Source organism: Mytilus californianus, unplaced genomic scaffold, assembly GCF_021869535.1.
Source record: "Mytilus californianus isolate M0D057914Y unplaced genomic scaffold, xbMytCali1.0.p SCAF_3, whole genome shotgun sequence".
NCBI lineage: Eukaryota > Metazoa > Mollusca > Bivalvia > Mytilida > Mytilidae > Mytilus > Mytilus californianus.
In genome coordinates this window covers 64,097,494-64,119,425 of record NW_026262679.1, presented here as the reverse complement: position 1 = coordinate 64,119,425, position 21,932 = coordinate 64,097,494, and the positions used below count along the sequence as shown (strand labels likewise).

General features: G+C 33.2%; 2 long non-coding RNA genes across 2 annotated transcripts in view; both read left to right on the top strand.

Annotated features, from left to right (window-relative positions):
- On the top strand, positions 1–11,479 carry LOC127733218 (uncharacterized). Its single transcript, XR_007996919.1, has 3 exons — positions 1–83; positions 6,253–6,280; positions 10,895–11,479. It is a non-coding gene; the product is annotated as an uncharacterized LOC127733218 (long non-coding RNA).
- LOC127733213 (uncharacterized) overlaps positions 1–21,932 on the top strand; it is a 288,514-nt gene that overhangs the window by 140,361 nt on the left and 126,221 nt on the right. The gene's annotated exons all lie outside the window — the stretch shown is intronic.

The following is a 21,932-nucleotide window of genomic DNA, read 5'->3' as shown; positions in this document are numbered from 1 at the left end:
TTTAATGCCCACCATAGAGTAACATTTAATAACATAAAGATATATATATATGGGAAAAGTAGGACGTAATATTAAATCACAAGGTAAACAGAATTAACTATATAAAATAGTACTTTAAAAAAAAAGGTTGTATCCAGTTGGTTTTGCCTCCAGGTTACTTAATTATGTCACCCGATCGACAATGTCGGGTAACATATTGCTTTTCCTCTGTTTCTATTTCTGTGTTATTATTATACTTCTACTTACTTTGTCCGGGAGTTTTCTCAGAGCCAATGGAACCAATCTAAATGATTATTCAGTATAGCAAGGAACACCATCTTTTGTGTTGCAGTGGAACTTTGGAACTAAAAAATGGTTGCCGTTACCACGGAAACCGAAAAAGGTGAAAAAAATAAATTTTGGGGTATAGTGAATTATTTGGGTATGCTTAAACTTAAAATCATTAAATTTTGATACAATGTAAGTGTCCACTATATATAGGTTTTGGATGATTTTGACAATCATTGGAACTACTATGTATCCACAAATTTCAAAAATATCAAAATGGTCCAAATTTGGTGAAACTTCACAGAAATGTTGACTGGCATGTGTAGATATGGCATTTGGCTTTGGAATTTCCAAAATGGCTGCTGTTACCATGAAAACAATGCAAAAAAGGTCAAAATGGTCCAAAAACCTTAGAGCAGCATTTCCTCTCTTAAAATGGTTAGTCAAATCCATTGAAACTTTGATGGTATATTCCCTCCCATGTACTATATGTGGACTTAAATCAAAATCTTTGGCACCAGAATTTTCAGAACTCGTCATTAATAACGATATGTCCATATTTGTAGAAGCAAAAACAGATAAATTCGACATAATATCACACCCTAACGGATATAGTTATTTTAGTAAACATCGATCAAAGTTTAAAAGAAATTCAGGAGGCATAATCATCATTTACAAATCTGAACTTGAAAAATGTCTTACATTTCCGAAAACAAACTCAGAATTTGTACAGTGGATAAAATTTTCAAAAAGATCTATTAAATTACAATGTATTAATGGAATGTATATATATATATATATATACCACCAGAAGGATCTTTATTCTCATCGGTGGATGCTTTTACTGAAATTGAAAATGAATTTCTTTTCCGATTACAATGACAAAGTGGGTATAGTGTCCGGCTGGGATTGTGTTTTTTCGAGTGATTTGATCGGGTTTTTTCGAGTGTGACCACGTTTTTCGAATGAATATGATAAAAAATGTAAACAAACAGACTTCTCTTTTTTGTAAGACGTGAAATAGATGCTTAAACTTAATATATATACAAGATCATACAAGGTAAGTTAGTATTGATTTTGTTATTATAAAACACCCATGCAACCACGCATTCCATTTTGTTATTATAAAACACCCATGCATCCACGCATCCCATATTGCCTGATAGGACCCGACACAACTTTAGTGTTTCGGCAGTTAAAGCTTGGGATGGTCATCTTAAGATGCATTATTTTAATATATTTTGTTATAAAAAAACACCCATGCAACCACGCATCCCATATTGCATTTTGTTATTATAAAACACCCATGCAACCACGCATCCCATATTGCATTTTGTTATTATAAAACACCCATGTAACCACGCATCCCATATTGCCTGATAGGACCCGACACTACTTTAGTGTTTCGGCAGTTAAAGCTTAAGATGGTCATCTTACGATGCATTATTTTAATATAATCAAATATGAAAATTATTCATGTATATATTGATATATTCATATTTTAATTCTTCGTCAATATATCTAGATATTATGACAGGCCTGCCATCATCAGGGGTCAAACTGTCAATTTTATGTCAAAGTCTTTAACATTGATCTGCAAAGCATATTTCCTACACTTTTATGTTTGCTATACGCAACTATTGGTGCAACATTGAATATTCGTACACAATCTTCGTAAAACTGCAATAAATGCCAGTGTTTCATGATTCGTTTTTTTTTTATTTTGCGTATATATGGGTTATATTTAGTTATTAAAACTAAAATTAACGGAATATTTTCTGTTTCTTTCGATTTATTTTGTTGTTATAATTCAGTACGGTCAATTGATAAAGCATCAGTAATACTACTAGTATCATCTATTTCGAGGTTATCATAACCCCTATCTAATAATTTCACTTTGAAATTAGCTAAATTGTTTATTAATTTGTTATGGTCACTTGTGTTTCTAATCTGCCGTATTGCTTCACCTTTAATAAATCCTCGGAATACATGCTGTGAGTAACAGATACAGATAAGAATTTGTTTCAATTTGTTATTACAAAACACCCATGCAACCACGCATTCCATATTGCCTGATAGGACCCGACACTACTTTAGCGTTTCGGCAGTTAAAGCTTGGGATAGTCATCTTACGATGCATTATTTTGATATAATCAAATATGTAAATTATTCATGTAAATATTGATATATTCATATTTTAATTCTTCGTCAATAGATCTAGATATTATGACAGATCTGCCATCATCAGGGGTCCAACTGTCAATTTTATGTCAAAGTCTTTAACTTTGATCTGCAAAGCATATTTCCTACACTTTTATGTTTTGTTATAATAAAACATCCATGCAACCACGCATCCCATATTGCATGATAGGACCCGACACTATTTTAGTGTTTCGGCAGTTAAGCTTAATTGGGATGGTCATTTTAACATGCATTATTTAAATATAATCAAATATGAAAATTATTTATGTATATATTGATATATTTATATTCTAATTCTTCTTCAATAGATCTAGTTATTATTACAGATCTGCCATCAGCAGGGGTCAAACTGTCAATTTTATGTGTTAAAGTCTTGAACTTCGATCTACTAAGCATATCTCCAACACTTTTATGTTTGCTATACGCAACTATTGATGCAGCATTGAATATTTGTACACAATCTTCGTCAAACTGTAATAAATGCCAGTGTTTCATGATACGTTTCTTTATTTTACGTATATATGGGTTATATTTAGTTATTAAAACTAACGGAATATTTTGTTTTTCTTTTTGTTAAAATAAAACACCCATGCAACCACGCATCCCATATTGCATGATAGGACCCGACAATATTTTAGTGTTTCGGCAGTTAAGCTTGGGATGGTCATTTTCTTTGCCTTACATAAAAAAGTGCAAGTGGGGCCCTTGCTGACATGTCATTTTTCTCTACTTTTTGGTGGAATTTTCATTTTCATCTGATGCTTAAAGATCGACATTTTTTCGAAAATTTATTTTCACTTTTGTACACATTTATTTCGTGAATTTTGTGGGGCAAAATTTTAATTTTCAGCCTTGTCTTGGGCAATTTTATATTTAAATTCTTACCAGGCCTGTTTCTTCATTTCTAAAATCCTCCTGCCCACCACCTCAAAAAATCTAACGGTTTGATGTTTAATTCAGCACCAACCATGCCCCAAATATTGAAGATTTGTAACTTGACTGTTATGAATCACAGTTAAGGCTACACTTCATAAAGACATAAAGACACATCTATTGATGTCAAATGTTATATTGTTTAAATTTATTTGCATCTGTTTTAGACTAAAGTTGATTAAGAGTTTGACATATTGTGTACATGTTCCAGACCATATGATTATAGTTGGACAATATAATAGAAAAACAAAGGATAAGGGGTCTCCATCCATGACACAAAATCATTACATGCCTATATACTCATGTGGTCCGACCATACGGTTATAGTCCGGGTAAATTATACGATGAATAGTGATAAGGTACCCTTCAAGGTGTCGTTAATCAAGATCATACGAATAGGAGCAAAGAACACATTAAATAACTAAAAATAATTTAAAATATGAAAAATGACATTTTGCTTGGCTTATTTTTATCATATGGTAATCATTGTTACATGATTAATGATATAAAGTAAATCTTATTCACTAGTTAAAATTACAGTAAAAGCATTTTCACATGTAGGTCATTATCGATTTTTCCATACGAAATGAAATATATCGAGTTTGGAAAATAACATCAAGAAATATCTTAATGAACCATTTAAAAAAAGGCAACTGTTTTACTCCCAGGCACTTGGGGCATTGTTTATAGTTTGTTTTTAGTAAAATAAATTCTTAAATAGTTTAAATTATTTTTAGTTATTTAATGTGTTCTTTGCTCCTATTCGTATGATCTTACAATATCTGAAGTTTATACCTGCTATCCCTCTGTTTTTATGTGGAAAATTGGAATAGAGGGGCAGAACGTATAAACTAGGTACTGTTATTCTAAGGTCGTATGAATTAAGAGCAAGAACACATTATTTAAGTGAAAGTAAGTAGAAATTAGAAAATAAATCTTGAAAAAAAACTTATCTAAACACCGGGTAAAAAGGGAAAAAAATTCTGGCCCCAAACGCTCGTGATAAACTGGCTTTAAACATTGACACTAGTGAAGGCAAAATAACAGATATTCCAAGATGTAGACAATATATCAACAAGAGGCTGTTAGAGCAACGGAAAACCGGATTTTTTAACATTTATTTGTGTCCTGGCATTTTTCAATATCACAAGGACCATAACTCTTGACCTCCATTTTGTCATCAGTAACAACATATTAAAATTTATAACTTTTGGTTGAATGGTTCATGACTTAAAGCACGGACACGACTGGAAACACCAATTTTCAATCTTTCAAGAACCATAACTCCTGAACGGTGAAATTGAAAATCGTCAATATTGAACTTGACCTCCATTTTGTCATCAGTAACAACATATTAAAATTTATAACTTTTGGTTGAATGGTTCATGACTTAAAGCACGGACACGACTGGAAACACCATTTTTCAATCTTTCAAGAACCATAACTCCTGAACGGTGAAACTGAAAATCGTCAATATTGAACTTGACCTCCATTTTGTCATCAGTAACAACATATTAAAATTTGAAAAGCTTTGGTTGAAAGGTTCATGATTTAAAGCACGGACACGACTGGAAACACCATTTTTCAATCTTTCAAGAACCATAACTCCTGAATGGTGTAAGTGAAAATCGACAATATTGAACTTGACCTCCATTTCGTCATCAGTAACAACATATTAAAATTTTAAAAGCTTTGGTTGAACGGTTCATGACTTAAAGCACGGACACGACTGGAAACACCATTTTTCAATCTTTCAAGAACCATAACTCCTGAATGGTGTAAGTGAAAATCGACTATTTTGAACTTGACCTCCATTTTGTCATCAGTAATAACATATTAAAATTTTAAAAGCTTTGGTTGAACGGTTCATGATTTAAAGCACGGACACGACTGGAATCATCATTTTTCAATCTTTCAAGAACCATAACTCCTGAACCGTGAAAGTGAAAATCGTCAATATTGAACTTGACCTCCATTTTGTCATCAGTAACAACATATTAAAATTTGAAAAGCTTTGTTTGAACGGTTCATGCACGGAAACGACTGGAATTCTATGTATTCACTCCAGATTTTAAGATGGTGCAGAATTCTGAGTTGAAGAATAATCATCAATCTAATTATATGTTTTATGACTTGCAGAAAGTGTATACACCATTTTAATCATCTAATGCCAACTTACATATTATTTGCCTTTAAATTTAGAAAATAGAGGATGAACAGCTACTTAATTTTAGATATACACTTGCATATAGTTCAATTGTAAATCAATATGTATTGATATATTACTATTTATGAATTAAAAAAAAAACGGTAGTACTGGTACATTTGTATATCAAATCTAAGTAGTTAATCAGTATCTTATGCTAGTGAAAGTGATATAATATATAATGCGCTCGACTCCAATCTTAATTGACTAGGATTGTCAGTTTTCTACCAAAGGTTGGTGGTTTTCTCCGTGCACTTCGGCTCCACCAATGAAAACTGACTGCCACAAAATAGCACAATAGTGCTGAAAGTGGCATTTAACACCAACCAATCAATCAATCAACCATTCAATCTGGTACATCTCATTTCCATGGAGATTATATGGCACTGCCCCACAGTCATGGTCTATTGACTTTGAAACTTTTGCTTAGTTTACATGTATTAGTTTGTGATTAGGTTAGCTTAAGGGTTACTATAACCACTAGTGGTAGTCAATGACATTGCTTATAAATTTCTAATGAATGATTATTGACTTATAGCAAATTTCCCCTGTTACAGTGTATGTTTCACTCACCATGTCAAATCAGAAATTCGTTAAAAACCTCCTTGAATTTAAGAAATTAAAAGTTCAATACTATTTTTCAGGCTAAAGAAAGAATTATAGTGATGCCAGGTATGGATTTAAAACTTAGAAATTATCTAAAAATTGTTTAAATCCCTCAAGATGATGATGGTAAGTTAAGCTCATTAGATTGGAACAAGATGTTATTATATAATCAACTTATAAGGAACTATATATAAAAATAAAGAGACTTGATATGATTGCCAATGAGACAACTATCCACCAAAGTTCAAATGAAGTGGATGTAAGCAATTATAGGCAACTGTATGTCCTTCAACAATTAAAAAAACTCATACCATATAGTAGGCTATAAAAGGCCCCAACATGAAAAATGTGAAAAAACTAACTAATTTTTAACAAAACAATTTACGGAAAACAAATGTTACAAACATGAACCTTTTTTGACAACCACTGAGCTTCTGGTTCCTAACTTGAGACCTAATAAAGAATGTGATGAGGTTAAACATATTTGTGAGTGATCAATCCCCTTTCCAATCTCCTAACCTGGGACAGTGGTGTTACAGCACAGAATAAGAACAAACTGTAAAAATCAGTTGCAATTTTTGGTTTTAACTCAAAAGAATTGTACAAAATGCACAAAAACAACACAAATATAAACAAGATACAAAGCACCAAAATAAGAGTACTCGCAGTTACTGAAAGCCAGTTCAAAGCCAATTAAAAGTAATGAAAAAATCATGTTCTCCCAGACTAAAGTATCAATCTTCACACATCCAACAGATTTAGCATAAAGTGGTCATAAACAGTTTGAGAAACACATGACATTGTGCAATGCCAAAATATATGTAAACAGTATCAACAGGATGTAGGATCATGAGTTACAATAACTGTAAATATAAAGCAATATATATATAGTTTTTTATTTTCATTATTCAAAAACAAAATCAATGCTAATACCAATAATAACAATATTTAAAGATATTTAAAGATATTATTGCTGTGATTAATTGATGACCTTTAAGAATTAGTTTATTCAAAGGATCATGGATTGAACATAAATTTCCGGGCTTTATAAACAACATTGCAGTGATAATTAGGATGTGATATCCCGGTTTTTTTAAATTAAGAACTCTACAGGTACAGCTAAACTTTAAAACCAAATCTTTTTTTAGAAAGAATTTGGTAATGTTTTAATAAATGTGTGGTAACGAAATCCCTGACTTAATAATTTTTCAGTTATACATAAATTACGTTCATTGAAATCGCATAAAATTAAGATGTATAGATTGATTGATTGTAATTTATGAGGTGTGCGTGTCTGGCTGACCTTGGCCTTTTTTCATAGTTTATTGGTCATTGTTATGATTTATGATTATGAGGGTTCTCAATATTATTTGTATTAGGTCAACAACATGTGGTGTATAGAATGATTAATTTAAGGTGTACATGTTTGTCTGACAATGTTAATTAGTTACTGACCTCATTTTCATGTATTATGACTGGTCAACTTCTATTTTTATTTTCCATTTCTCAGATACTGTTACAGCAACAGGTCGACTATATTTGATGTATAAAATGATTGTAAAGTGTAATATATAATTATAGCCTTTGTATAAGGTTGAAACAAGGATATATCAACCTGAAAGAAATATATTGACTGAAGATGAAGTCCTATGTCGATATACTAATATAGGTCAATATTTATCAATTATGCCAGGGCTTTTGACGAGGTCAATACGTTATAAATGGACCTGTTCAGATTATAATGATTGGGGTTCAATATAATCTATATAATCTAACAGGTCCATATATAACGTATTGACTGAGTGAAAGTCCTAAATTTATATATTACATATGTAAATAGTGTATTATGGAAATGGACTTTAATGTTTTCTCTGACTGACACTGTTAATGAGGTCTTTACATTAAATCCATTGGATGTTGGATATGTACTGATTGATATTTTAGTCTTTGACGCATGATTTTTTTATTCGTTGTTATTGGCTTTGAACTAGCTGTCAGTAACTGTGAGTACTCTAGGATCTGTACTTAGTGTCTTTTTTGTTGTGGGAATGTATAGATACCCTGCCACGTCCAGTCTGTGTTTTTTGTTAGATGTCTTTCTGCTTTATATTGATCTGATGAGTTAAACTCTTTTCAACTGATTTTTGTCGAGCCTGCGACTTATGTCTCAGAAAGCGAGACATAGGGAAAGTGATCCGGTGGCGGCAACAGCGGCGTTAACTGACTACTGTAAAGCTTAATATTTCAGAATGTAGAAGACTGGGATGCTTCATATTGTATATAGATGCCTTATGATATGAAGTTTTCGTCTGTCATATGTCCATTGTCCTTGACCCCGGTTTCATGGTTCAGTGAATACTTGAAAAGTTAAGATATTTTGTAATGTTAATTTCTCTCTTATTATGAGTAATTGGATAACTATATTTGGTATGTGTGTACCTTGCAAGGTCCTCATACCCGTCAGACAGTATTCATCTGACCTCGACCTCGTTTCATGGATCAGTGAACAAGGTTAAGTTTTCGTGGTCAAGTCCATATATCAGATACTATAAGCAATGGGTCTGCTATATTTGGTGTATAGAATGATTGTAAGGTGTACATGTCCAACTGGCAGGTAGCATCTGTCCTTGACCTCATTTTCATGGTTCAGTGGTTAAAGTTAAGTTTTTGTGTTTTGGTCTTTTTTCTAACACTATATGCAATAGGTCAACTATATTTGGTGTATGGAAATATTTTACAATGTACATGTCAGTCTGGCAGGTTTTATTTGACCTCATTTTCACAGTTCATTGCTCAGTGTTTAGTTTTTGTGTTTTGGTCTGTTTTTCTTAAACCATAACCAATAGGTCAACTATATTTGTTGTATGGAATGATTGTAAGGTGTATATGTCTGTCTGGCAGGTCTCATCTGACCTTGACCTCATGGTTCATTGGTCAATGTTAAGTTTTTATGGTTAATTTTGTTTCTTAGATACTATAAGCAATATGTCAACTATATTTAGTGTATAGATTGATTGTAAGGTGTACATGTCTGTCTGGCATAGTTGACCTTATTTTCATGGTTCATTGGTCAATGTTTAGTTTTCCTGTTTAAGTCTGTTTCTTAGAAACTATAAGCAATAGGTCAACTATATTTGGTGTATTGAATGATTGTAAGGTGTACATGTATTTCCAGTTTGGTCTATCTGACCTTGACCTCATTTTCTAGGATCATGTTAAGTTTATGTGATACTTTTAGTAAAGCTGATATTTAGGACTATCAACATAAAATCAGTGGTTAGTAAAGAAGGCGAGACATTTCAGCGTGTGCAGTCTTGTTTTGTTATATGAATTCTTCACTTATTATAAGCAATATGATAAATATATTTGGTATATGGGTTCCTTGCAATATCTACATGACCTTGACCTCATTATATGGATCAGTGATCAAGGTTATAATAACGAGATTATGTCAGTTTTCTCAGATACTATAAGTAGCAGGTCAAATATATGTGGTGTATCAAATGATTGTAAGGAGTACATGTCACTCTAGTAGGTTTCATCTGACCTTGACCTCGTTTTCATGGCTCATTGGTCAATGTTAAGTTTTTGTGTTTTGGTCTGTTTTACAAATACTATAAGCAGCAGGTCAACTATATTTGATGTATGGAATGTATGTAAGGTGTACATGTCTGTCTGGTACATATCTGACCGTGGCCTCGATTTTTATGGTTCATTCGTCAATGTTTAGTCTTTGTTTAAAAATGAATTAATTTAATATTGCTTAAATGACTTACTTTCAAATACTATAAGCAGTAGATCAACTATACTTCTCGTATGGAATAACTGTAAAATGTCTTTGAACATTAAATATATGGTCAATAAAACAGGTGAGACATTTCAGCGTGTGCACTCTTTTTTAATACACCAATAACTTTGTCAAACCTTTATTGGATTTTTATGAAAAATTTGGACAGAAGCTTTCATTGTGACCAAAAGATAGAATCCAGAGCAAAATTTAGAAAATATTTTTCTTTTTTTCCGTATTTTACTGATAAATGGCTTTTTTTAAGTTCACATTTAGATGCAGTCTAAGGTTAAAATTGAGGTTCTATTTTCAGTTAACATTTAGATTCAGTTTAAAATTGAGTTTTTTTTTTATAGTTAACATTTAGATACAGCCTAAGGTTAAAATTTTTCAGTCATCAACAACTTTGACTTTGGGTCCACTTACATGGCAGAACGACCAAAACTATTTAGAATTAATGCTATTTTCGTTTACCAATTTTCTGAATTTCGCTTATTATCCCCAAAACTATAGTAGATACCACGCTTATTATCCACAAAACTATAGTAGATACCACACTATGAATAGCAAAATTGATCAGCAATACAAGATTTATTTTTGACATTCAGTCTTTGATGAGCCTTCTGTTTCCAATAAATTTATGAAGTCATTTAAGCAATATTAAATTAAGTCATTTAAGCAATATCAAAAGGCAATCCCTATATTTATAAGCATGAAATAGATGTTTTAAAATTCCAAATTGTATAAAATACCTACAGGTGAAATGTTTATAAAAATCAATCTCTGTGTTTAAACCAAGTTCATATTTATATTTATATATCCTTGTGAAAGTGTTTTTTTCTTTTTAATTTCTCTATTGTTGAAGATTACATTTTATATTAATATATTTTAAGGTGGAGGTATAAATGAGATCAATATTTCCAGAATTCTACAACAGTCCAAAGCCATGGAATTTCATTGTTCAGCTAGAACATCAAGACCGTCTTTGATGCAATTCCAAAAAGCAGGCATACCAATGGGCACTGCATTATTTCCACCAGAATATAGCACAAAAGTAACAGAAGTGGCAAAAGTTTAACATTTTATTAGTTTGTCAGATAATTGTCTTATGGATATGGAATAATCATGTTCTCTACCCTATCCTATTTGCCATATGAGCTGTTGTCATCATTTTGCGTCTGTTATTGTGATCTGTTATAAACTTTAAAAAAAAAATCTTCTATGAAACTGCTGGAGTAATTTCAACAACACTTGGAATGAATGATCATAAGGATATCTAGTTTACAGTTAGTGATTTTTTGTTCTTGCCAATGAACCAACATTACTGACATTGCTAATAAAAAACCATAAGGGTCAAATGCAAACAAAATGTCAAATATCTTGCGAAAGAAATTGTGACAGGAGCCAAATACTTTAATATTAAACAAAATTATCAGACAACTCAGGTATAATTGTAATAAAATGGATTTTTTTTTCAATTTGTGTTCTGCTTATTATTCATCAGAGAACGTCAAAACAGCAAAATAGATAAGCATCACAAAATCATCAAAAAGAGCCAATAAAACTGAACCCCTCCATTAATTGATTTGTAGGAATAGTTGCCTTTACATGACTATTAATATAATGGCCAATTTCTAACTTTTACCTAGCTGATACTTTGAAAATTATTATAGATAGAAAGTAAATGTAAGCAACAAAAATGAACAGTAATTTTTACAAGATCACTAGAAATGCTAATATGAGCAAAACCATCAGACCATTTCTTCTAGGACTTATTGTCCCTTGAAAACTATAATATATGAACAAGAAGTGTAAACAGCAAAAGACATCAGCAAAACCAAATTTAAAGAAATACCTGTATGACTTAATCCATCAATTGACTCCTTATATGAGTTATTTTCCTGAAATGATGAATTTTGACAAAATTCAGCTCTTTTAACAGTCATCTTTAAGGTAACATTAGATAGACAGAAACTGAAAACAACAAAAAAGATCATTATTTAATTGGAACATAAAACTTCACTTCAGAACACCATGTGATTCTTGTCTGCCAATAAAAATCATCGAAACTTATGGAACATATATGTGGTGCTATTTAATATTTGAAAATAAATAGTTAAGTTGTGAAAAAAATGTGATTACCAATAAGGTGAACATAAATTTCTAATGTATATGTTTATCAAGTGAGCAAGTAAGGTTCCTAAGGTTTTGCTATTCAAATTTTTTTTAAATTTGGTCATTTTACTGTGTTATGTTGTACTCAATCTCATTATATTGTTTTCATAAGCACTTTTTCAGGAACACCATATGAACTATTAAACCAAAATGCTAGTCATAGGGATGCTAATATGTTGCTTAATAGCTCTTGCTTTACAGCTTCATATTTCAGAATGCAGAAGAGCTGGATATTCCATATCTGGTATTCATATGCCTTATGGTCTGAAGTTTCCTTCATGCTTATATGTCAGTAATGTTGTCCTTTTCCTAATTTTCTTAATTCAGCAACTGCTTATAAAACTAGTTTAATTATCAAGTGAATTTCTCACTTATTATTAGTAAGATGTAACTTAATCTACAATGTATTCAATCATGTATGCCAGACAAGGTTAACCTGACGTTTGGAAAGTGTGGAAAATATGGAACAAAATACTGAGTCACAGGCAAATGATTGCATGAAATTAAAGAAGGATCAGATGGTGAAATTTAAAATTCCTGGTGAAAATGATACAAGAGAAGCAATAATTTTAGGTAGGGCTGGATAGGCTACAACTGATAAGAAACTTTGAAAAGGAAAAATTATCATGCTGATTTTTACTGAAAATGGCCATTGTTGAAGATGCAGGTGAGCGACACAGGCTTTTAGAGCCTCTAGTTGGTGTATACAATGATTGTAAGAAGGACATGTCCAACTGACAGGGTTCTACTGACCTTATTTCCATAGTTCAGTTCATTTATCAATGTGAAGCTTTTTTGGAAATAAAATCTGTTTCTCAGATACCATAGCAACAGGTCAACTATTTTTGATGTATGGATTGATTGTAAGGTGTGCATGTCCATCTGGTAGTGTTTGTCTAACCTTGACCTCATTTTCCTTGTTGATTAGTCGAGGTTAATTTTATGAGGTTAAGGCCGTTTCGCAATTACTATAATCAACTATGTTCATTATGTTTGGTGTATGGAATGATTGCAAGGTAAGCATGTTTGACTTGCATGGTTTATCTGACCTACACCTGTTTAAATGAATCATTTATAATGTTAAGTTCATGTGATACTTGTAGTTAAACTGTATCATGATCAGAAAGGTATGCCAGACATTCTAGCATGCCAGGCATGTACATTCTTGTTTCATTTGGGAAATAGGATATATATAAAAATAACGAGATATGGTATGATTGCCAATGAGACAACTATCCACCTGAGTTCAAATAAAGTAGATGTACAAGCAAGCATTATAGGCCACCGTACGACCTTCATTAGTGAGAAATAAACCATACCATATAGTCGGCTATTAAAGGCCCAGACATGAACAATTGTGACAGACATGAACCAACTACAACCATTGAACTACTGTCTCCTTACTTGGTACAGACACATGCAAAATGTGACGGGGTTATACATATTTGTCAGCGCTCAACCCTCCCCTAACTTGGGGACAGTGGTGACATAGCACAACAGAAGAACAAACTAAAAATCAGATGCACTTGGCCTAACTCTAAGGATAGACACAAGGCACAATATAACTAACATTAAAACATAAGACACAAAACACCAAAGTAAGAGTACGTGCATTTACTGAAAGCTAGTTCAAACCCAATTACAACTAATAAATAAATCATGTTCTCCCAGACTAAGGAATCAATCATTAAACATCCAACAGATTTATTGTAAAGACGTCATAAACAGTCTAAGAAACACATGACCTTGCATGATATGTCCATCTGATAGGGTTCAATTAACCTTGACCTCATTCTCATGGTCCATTTGTCAATGCTATAACTTTTCCAGATGAGGATGAGGTCCTCTTCTCAGATATTTGAATTAGTAGGTCAACTTTATTTGCTGTATGGGATGTTGTAAAGTGTACATGTTCGTATGCCAGGGTTTAACTGACATTCACCTCGTCTTCTTTTTTCATTTGTTGTGTTTAGTTTTCCTTGTTGGGTCCGTTTCATAGATACTAAAAGTAGAAGTCATCTAGATTAGTGTATCGAATGATTTTGAGGTATACATGCATGTCTGGCAGGGCTCATCTGACCTCGAAGGGGACCTTAGGTTTGCACTCAGTCTGTCTGTCTGTCCATCCGTCCATCCGGCAAATCAGTTTTCCACACTTTTTTTCTTCGTTCTTCATGATATTTGGTGTATTGTTTTATCATGAAAAGTTACAGACCAAGTTCGAATTTTGTTCCGGTCTGACGATTTTGTGCAGAGTTATTGTCCTTGGACTTAGAAAATTCACTCAATCAGTTTTCCTCACTTTTTTACGATAGTAGAGGGGCATTATGTTTTTCGGTCTGTGCGTCTGTTCGTTCGTCCATCCGTCCCTCCGTCAGACTTTGAAATGCAATGCACCGTACTATATATATCTATCTGTCCGTCATTTTTCATGAAACTTTGGTGAACTGTTTATACCTATTGACGTAAGATACCTCTCTTTTTTTAAATTTTAGATTTTACGTTTCCGAGTTATGTGATTTTATTCTTAAAAAAGGGGGAATTTTCCAGTTTTCGGACAATAACTCAAAATGCTTTGAGCAGTTTTCATGAAACTTTGGTGACTGGTTTATATCTATGAAAATAAGCTACCTTTAGTTATTTTGTATATAAATTTCTGATATGATATTGAGGAGTTATGGAAACAGCGATGGGCGTATCATGCGCTCATGGCGCAGCTCTTTATTGTCTTTATTTTGAGTATAAATAGTTGTCTCATATATTCAGAATTCATTGTGTTTTATAAGGCTGATATGTCTCATATGGGTTGTATAGACATAACGTGTTTAACAAGAGTGCACACGCTGAAATGTGTCGCCTGCTTTACTTATCAGGATTCAAATTATGTTTAGTCTCTAATACGAAGGTTTGTTACAAGTATCACATACACTTAACATTACCAATGATCCATGTAAATGAGGTCAAGGTCATATACATCAAACAATCGTACCATACGCCAAATCTGATAGTTAACCTATAGCTTATAACATCTGAGAAACTGACATAACGGTAAATTAATTATGAAAATTGATCATTGACCAATGAACCATAAAAATGAGGTCAATGTCAGATAAATCCTGTACACCTTGCAATCATTCCATACATCTTATTGCTAATAGTATCCAAGAAACAGACCAAACCATGAGAAATTAACATTGACCAATGAACCATAAAAATGAGGTAAAGTTCATATAGCTGCCAGATAGACTTGTACACCTAACAATCATTCCATAAACCAAAATATAGATGAAAAACAGATAAATACTATGAGCAATGAACCATGAAAATAAGGTCAAGGTCGGATAAACTTGCCAGTCTGACAAGTACACTTACAATCATTCCATACACCACATATAGCTGACCTACTGCTTATTAGTATGTGAGAAACAGATTTAACCCTTTGAGCGCCGAGACGTTGTTTTTTCACATTGTTACGTTGCCATACATATTTGAATGACGTTACTAAAAACAATACGTAACGTCAACACATTTACCTAGACAAGCACATGCACGTTATCCTCGTTAATTGATTAATTTGACATATCATACATTCGGGTAAATTTCCATCATCCTCGGGATTAATCTTTAAACTTTAGTACACGTAGCGGACCTTGCGTATATTCTGTGATTTTTTAAATTTTTGGGTTGGAAATCGAAATTAATTTATTACATATCTATTTTTTTTCTAGAATACTATAAAAAAAAAAACACGACAATATGGAAATAAATGAAGGTTTTTATAATATGATAAATATTACAAACAATAAAGATATGTTGAAGAAAATATAGTTCAATCACTGTATTTTTATATAAAGAAGTATGCAAGATTTTATATTAATACGAGGGATTCAAAAGACGAGCAGTGTTCTCAGCTTCTTCATAGTTGTGACATAGGTCTGTTTTTTTTTCTAAAGCACCGTCGATGAAGAGTCCGACTTAACACTTAGTACTATACATCACCACAAAAATCGGGATACTAGTATATAGCATTGTAATGACTTATGATTTAACCATACAGTCTTAACTGATTGATCAATAAATCGAATGACAACTGCGTTCAGCGGCAAATATTTCATGATATTTCACAACTCTTATCTTTTTTCTGATAATGTATAATCTGAAATAAGTTTACTTTTGCCGATTTGGTTTTGAGAAATGTCACTTGTCTGATTAAACTAGTCAGTCAGGGGTACTACTTGTACAAGTAATCTTTATTTACTTGAAGAAGTAAATAAAATATACTTATATAAGTTAATTATAATGTTTGAATAATCTTCCCTTAATTTTCTCAAAAATTCACTTGTAAATTTTTTTACAATCCCACAAAAATTCTCAAGTTTTGAGATGTAAAAACATGCCTTTAATGATTTTTCCCAGGTTAGCTTATTAGAGTTCAATGTTTCATCTCATTAATTCAACAAAGAAACTGATTGCGCAAAGATCTTAAATATTTGCGCAAGGCCTTCAAACATTGCTCCTTGGGGGCTTGTAAATGAGCAGTGTTCTGAAGATAACAGACAAATGAGATTGTCATTGTCCATGAAATTACACTTAAATGATTAGTTAAGACATCTGCAAAGGACTGACAATTTAAAATTCTATTAGAGCAAAGAAGTCCTAAGAATTCTAGAAAAGAAGATAGGATGACTTTTTCACTTATATAAGTAAAAAAATCTGAATGTCTAAGGGACATAACTAAGCCAATTTTTTTTACCTATACAAGTAAACAAAATACACTAATATAAGTTTCCTACAAATTTACTTATATAAGTATATTAATATTACTTCTTCAAGTAAATAAAAATTACTGACTGCTAGTAGTTGTGAACTTTTAGCATCAATTTTGCTTTTTTTTATATAGGCTTAACTGATCGGGTTTTTTTTTGGTACTCAAGTCAATATTTTACATGTCAAAGGCATTCGAAGTTCCATTAATTTCGCTAAATCTGTACTTTTTATGGAACATTTAATGTCTTAATTTAATGTGTATCTGTGGTCTAAACTGTCTTGACCCTTTCAGCAAGAGTTCGTTTAGGAATTTCGGTAAAATCGATATGGTCCCAAATGCTGTAACCATTTTTTTTCATTGCTTCCTACTCATGCTACTTTATGATATTGTTTCTATTTTTCAAAACAATTACATGGTTAGTTTGAAATACGAAATAAAAGAGGTAAACGTTGGTACCAATAGTTTAACCCAAACATTATAAATTACGGACGACGTACTTTCCTTTTGTCTGTGGTTGATTCTTTAAGTTTTTGAATTAGATTGTTACATGCACAAACATAATCGCAATCTGGTTTCTTCACAAAACCTTCTCCAACTTTTAACAGAGATGCGGATTCGATATAAATGAGACTTTAACTCCAGGACTCAAACAATTAACAAAGATATATAGAGGTCAACTTAAGTCTTAAAAGATAGTCGGACATTATACAATATTTCAAACATTAAAAGGATAAAGTATACATAGTCTGTGAATAAATTATCAGAGATTACTAAAATTTGGCTTCATTATTCATTTCCTAAAATACACAACTGCTTGGACAATAAAAGAAACACTCAAATATTAACGAAAACAACGACTGGGACAATAAATCAACTCTGACATGAGTGAAATTAACCGCCGTTGACTGACACAGATAAATGGTGCCGGGTTGAAATGGTTCTCATATCCCATCCATTCTATAACGATAAAGTTAGATTGTGTGAAGAATAGACGATTTTAGACGTCGACCCTTTATTTTCCAGTCGAAAAATTTGAAATAAACTCTTTACAAGAATGGACATTTTCAAATTACATGAATTAATCAACCCTTTCTTGTATGTTCTTAAAACTGTAAAAAATGCTTTGTTATATGCAATATTCAGGTTCCAACAAAAAGGAAAGCTTTTCACATAAAATTTAAAAATAAACTATTGGACTAGATGATCACGATGAGGACATGGCGCAGCGAATGGTCGCTCCCTCGAGATTTGGATTTTTTTAAAGCCAAACGGAAACATTTCTTACAACACTGTGGTCTCGGAATGACAAGAAAGGCCTCATTATATTTTGATATACTAGTATCTCTTTTCCTTAGCTCTATTGAATATATCTTAATCTTTTTCATATATAGTCATACGAAGTAGTTAGATTAGAGTCTTGTTTAATTTTTCCTCCTTACAAAACAAAAAAAAAACAAAAACAAAAAAAAACGATTCAAAATGCTGACAAAAGTTTAATAGTTTTAATGGATCAGATGAACCGAAAAACTCTACATGCTGTTAAAAAATTATGTATAAAAACAAGTTCGTATATCAATGTTGTGTGTTGGATTTGAATTTTCAATATTAGTATCAGTTTAACTTTTGCATAGAATCAAGCACTGCCGTCCGTGTTTATATATTGTTTTTCTTTAGCTAATAATACTTTGAAATTGTCTCTCGCGTTGTGTTTTTCTTTGAAATACTGAGTACATGAAATCATTTAAAACGGAAATTACATTTAGCAATTAAAATCAATTAATGTCACTCATGAAATAAGAATAAAATTCAACTTTACACTAAAACGCGTAATTGTCTATCAATTACATCATTAATGGTCGTCTTTAACATCATTGGTGTATCCACTTCCGTATGGTCTCACGGGCTTTAAGACTTGCTTTTCGTCTCGGTCTTCCTCGTTTAATCCTACATGTAAAAAGGCTTTCTCAATATCCGTTGTTATGGCGACAGGGTTGGCTCTAAATCTCATCCGAATTTTTGTTAGGTCGTTTAGCTTCGGCGGTGTATCCAAGAGGCAGTCATTCAAGCTTTGCGAATTAGGCGACTGGCGACAACTGCAGTCGTAAACAATTCTGATAGGCGTAGTGCTTGATTCCTTCTGTACTGGATGATGAGGAATGTAGTGTAGTTTTTCTGAAGTTTCTGCTGTTTCATCCACCTTCTCTATGAATCCCCTACGTTCCTGTTCTTGTATGATGTTCCCGTACTTCTTTAACATATCTGGGTTTTGAGTAAGTCTTTTAATGACGTTTTCTGTCCTTCTCTTCGTGACTGCTAAATTTGTAGGCAATTCATCATGATCCTGTTTCCATGGTAACCTAGCGAAATATTTATTTTCTCGGAACTCAATTGATCTGTCCTGATAGGCTTTAATATATGCATCACCGTCTTCGTCTACCTCCTTACTATTTATTCCTATTGATTCTAAATTCCAAAATCTCTCTAGATTGTATTCTTCAACTTTGTGTGATATTAGAACATTAAACATGCTAGTTTTCGACGTGTTAGTTTTCTTACCGTATGTAGGTCCCGAAAGCAAATATCCGATCTTGGATTTCACGGCGGTCGGACCGTTTCCCCGTACTATATAGTCTTCTATAATGTCCCAATAGTGATCTGCGCCTACTAACAACGATATTTCGAATGAATCTTGCTGTGTCATCGTGTGCGCTAACTTTAAACCACGCAAATAACCATTTTGTGTATCAATATTACGTATGTGATTCTGTAGAGGCATGGCTATCATCGGTACTATCAGTACTTTGATTGGCAATACGTGTCCTGCATCGGTTTTCAGATAGATTGTTGTCTTTTCTAGGTGTCTCGCGTTTTTCTCTTCACCTCCAAATGCCGATAAATGTATTATCTCTGTTCCCTCTATCTGTAAGTTGGGTTTATTCGCTAAGTTCTGCGTTAAAAACGATCTTTGCGCTCCTTCGTCAAAAAGAATGTTTGTCTCGGTGTAGAGCTGATTCGACCCTACTTGTGCTACGGCGGTTTTCAAAAGTACATTTGATCGCGATTCTGTCGATTGTGAATACAAAATGGTAGTATCTTGATCCGTTGTATGACTTTCATTTACGAGGTGAACGTTTGTCGAATTTGAAGATGGTGGGCTTTGCGGGTTGCTGCTCTGATTATCTTTCGCGCGGAAATTCGTATGTGCTGAGTTACTACCCCCGTTTCTATGGCTTACCTCATGGGCTGGTTTTATGCTATTTGTTAGACGTACATTACACAAGCTTGTATGGTGTTTCTTATTACAATGTCTACATGTGTGTTTAGATTTACATTCGTTTAGTCTGTGTTTACCAAGGCAATTAAAGCATAACTTATCACGTTTTACTATGTTCATACGGGATTCTGTGTCGGTTATTTTACTGCAATGGGTAGGTGCTTGTATTTCGTGACAGAAAACGCAAGGTCTAGTCTCAATATTCTTGTAAGATTTGGACTTCGGCAATTTCGCTCCGGCAAAGAAAGACGATATTGTGGGCAAATTGTGTGTTGACTCTATCTCTTGTCCTGCGTCCATTATATCTATCTCGTCTAATACTAGTATGCTTTTACGGAGGTCCTGTAATACCCAAGTTTTTGTTCTGTGTTCTCGCGCGAGATGTTTTCTGACTTCCTCGGGTAATTTGTTCATAATAATGGGCCGTATGTTTCCTGTGTTTGACCCAAAGCTTCTAATCCCCTGACGTAACCTTCCATTTTATCGTAAAAACTTCGTAAGCTTGTTAACTGATTTCTAGGCGAAGGAATTTCTAATAATGCCTGCATGTATGCATTTATGATTTTATCTTGTTGACCGAACCTCTCTTTTAACAGATTTACGGCTTCATCGTAGTTTACATTTGTTAGTGCGAAACCTGCTATTGATCCTAGTGCTTCATGTTCTAGCTGTGCTTTCAAGTAATTAAAATTTTGTACATTTGTAAGTGACAGATTAAGATGTACGGCCGACTCATCTGAGTCCCAGAAAGTTTGCCATTCTAAAATGTTGCCTGAGAAGGTTGGAAGCGAAAGTTTTGGTAGGCGGTGACTCTGATTACTAGTTGACGAAAATGTACTTTGTTGCGTGTTAAATGTGTGACTGGCTTGTACAGACGGGTTTTCAAACGACTGTGCGTTGTGTGGGTTGGTTATGTTGTGCGTTGGAACAAACGGTATAGTTTCTGGATTTAACGTGTGAGTTGTAGTATGTGATTCAATATGACGGGACTGCGGGGTTTGGACATTTTGTATGAACTTACGTATGTGTCGAATCTTCGTTTCCATAGTCACTGAATATTCATCTGAATCAATAATCTCATTTTCCACATCTTCCGGTTCTGTTAACTTCCGGGTGGTACTCTGAAATAAAAACAAAAAGTATATATTAGTTTTATATTGACAACACAGATGGTGGGGGGCACTTCAAGTAAAAAAAAATACTCAAGTTTTGGCGTTCTTGCATCTGTCCCTTGGCTTGGTCCGTAGCGTCGACATCCGGGTGGTACTCTGAAAGAAAAACAAAAAGTATATATTAGTTTCATATTGACAACACAGATGGTGGGGGCACTTCAAGTAAAAAAAAATACTCATCTTTTGGCGTTCTTGCATCTGTCCCTTGGCTTGGTCCGTGGTGTCGACATCCGGGTGGTACTCTGAAAGAAAAACAAAAAGTATATATTAGTTTCATATTGACAACACAGATGGTGGGGGGCACTTCAAGTAAAAAAAAATACTCATCTTTTGGCGTTCTTGCATCTGTCCCTTGGCTTGGTCCGTGGCATCGACATCCGGGTGGTACTCTGAAAGAAAAACAAAAAGTATATATTAGTTTCATATTGACAACACAGATGGTGGAGGGCACTTCAAGTCAAAAAAAATACTCATGTTTTGGCGTTCTTGCATCTGTCCCTTGGCTTGGTCCGTGGCGTCGACATCCGGGTGGTACCCTGAAA